This window comes from Chrysochloris asiatica, unplaced genomic scaffold, assembly GCF_000296735.1.
Source record: "Chrysochloris asiatica unplaced genomic scaffold, ChrAsi1.0 scaffold00007, whole genome shotgun sequence".
In the NCBI taxonomy this organism is placed as follows: domain Eukaryota; kingdom Metazoa; phylum Chordata; class Mammalia; order Afrosoricida; family Chrysochloridae; genus Chrysochloris; species Chrysochloris asiatica.
The window spans coordinates 4,974,389-4,976,686 of NW_006408525.1; the positions used below are offsets into that span (position 1 = coordinate 4,974,389).

At 39.7% G+C, this 2,298-nt stretch overlaps 1 pseudogene; it reads left to right on the forward strand.

The window, feature by feature from the left end:
* Positions 1 to 1,591, forward strand: part of LOC102836882 — a 6,536-nt pseudogene extending 4,945 nt beyond the window's left edge.
* The last annotated feature ends 707 nt before the right edge of the window (positions 1,592 to 2,298 follow it).

The following is a 2,298-nucleotide window of genomic DNA, read 5'->3' on the forward strand; positions in this document are numbered from 1 at the left end:
TTGAAAGATTTGATGATGCTGTTGTCCAATCTGATGTGAAGCATTCACCCTTTGAATGATGTAGGTAGGCTCAAGGTCCAAGTAGAATATATGGAAAACACCAAAAGTGTATATCTAAAAGGAGTGTCCTCTGTGGACAAAGATGAAGGAAATTGTAGAAGCCTACCTTGGAAACACTGTTACCACTGCTGTTGTCACTGTACCAGCCTACTTTAATGACTCTCAACTATCATTGCTGGCCTCAATGTACTCAGAATCATCAATGAGCCAACTGTAGCTGCTACTGCCTATGGCTGAAACAAAAAGCTTGGTGCTGAAAGAAATGTGCTGATCTTTGACTTAGGAGGAGGCACTTTTGATGTGTCAATCCCCACTACTGAAGATGGAATCTTTGAGGTCAAATCTACAGCTGGAGAACTCATTTAGGTGAAGAAGACTTGACAACTGAATGGTCAACAATTTTATTGTTGAGGTTAAGCACAAGCATAAGAAGGACATTTGTGAGAGTAAAAGGGCTGTCCACCACCTCCACATTGTTTGTGAACGCACAAAGCGCGTTCTCTCTTCTAGCACCCAGGCCAATATTGAGATTGATTCTCTGTATGAAAGTATTGACTTCCACACCTTCATTACCCATGCCCAATATGAAGACCTGAACACTGATTTATTCTGTGGCACCCTAGACCCTGTTGAGAAAGCCCTTAGGGAGGCCAAGTTAGACAAGTCACAGATCCATGACATGTTCCCAAGATTCAGAAACTTCTTCAGGACTTTTTCAATGGCAAAGAATTGAACAAGATGTCAACCCTGATGAAATTGGTGCTTATGGTGTAGCTGTCCAGGCAGCCATCTTATCTGGAGACAAGGCTGAAAATGTTCAAGATTTGCTGCTCTTGGATGTCACTCCTCTTTCCCTTGTATTGAAACTGCTGATAGACTGATGACTGTCCTCATCAAGCCCAATACTACCATTCCTACCAAGTAGACACAGACCTTCACAACCCACTCTGATAATGAACCTGGTGTACTCATTCAGGTTTATGAGGGTAAATGTGCCATGACCATGGATAACAACCTGTTTGGCAAATTTGAACTCACTGGCATACCTCCTGCACCCCATGATGTCCCTCAGATTGAAGTCACTTTCAATTTTGATGCCAATGGCATCAATGCTTCTGCTGGGGATAAAAATACTAGAAAAAAAAACGAGATTACCATCACTAATGACAAGGGCCACTTGAGTAAAGAAGGCATTGAGCATACAAAGCTGAAGATGAGAAACAGCGAGGCAAGGTGTCCTCTAAAAATCCACTTGAATCCTACACATTTAACATATGAAAGCAACAGTTGAAGATGAAAAAATTCATGGCAAGATCAATGATGAAGACGAACAGAAGAGTCTTGATAAATGTAATGAAATTATCAACTGACTTGATAAGAGTCAGACTGCAGAGAAAGAGGAATTTGAACATCAGCAGAAAGCTGAAGAAAGTCTGCAACCCCACCATTACCAAGCTTTACCAGAGTGCCAGAGTCATGCCTGGAGAATGCCTAGGGCTTCCTTGGTGGTGGAGCTCCATTGAAGAGGTAGCTCAAGCCAATATCTTAAGCATAGATACCATAGCATTGTTCAAGAGTAAAATATTGAAGGACCCAAATTTGTAGCACATTCAATAGCAGTTTTAAAAATTGGAACTACTATACTAAATTTCTGAGCATTCTTAATACTTGAATATGGAGTTACATGCATAGGGAAAGGAAGGAACATTTCACTTTATTAGCACTGTATTGTAAGTGGAAAATGCAATGTCTTAAATAAAGTGGTACTTAAAATTGGCAACATAAAAAAGAAAGAAAGTGTAAGGAATACACAGTCACTGTACCACAAAGAAATGGTCAATACTCAACCATTTCAAGAAGTAGCATATGATCAAGAACCAAAGGTATTGACAGAAGAAGTTCAAGCTGCATTGAAATAAGCCATCAGTGAAAAACAAGTCTCAAGGAATTGATAGAATACAAACTTAGATGTTTCAACAAACTGACGCAATACATTCATCATCTATGCCAAGGAATTTGGAAGACAGGTGCCTGGCCAACCATTGTTGGAAGAGATTCTTATTTGTGCCAATTCCAAAGAAAGATTACCCAAAGGAATGTGGAAATTATTGAACAATATCACTAATATCACATGCAAGTAAAATTTTGCTGAAAATAATTGAAAAATGATTACAGCAGTATATCAACAGGGAGAGCTGCCAGAGATTCAAGCCAGATTCAGAAGAGGACGTGAAGAAG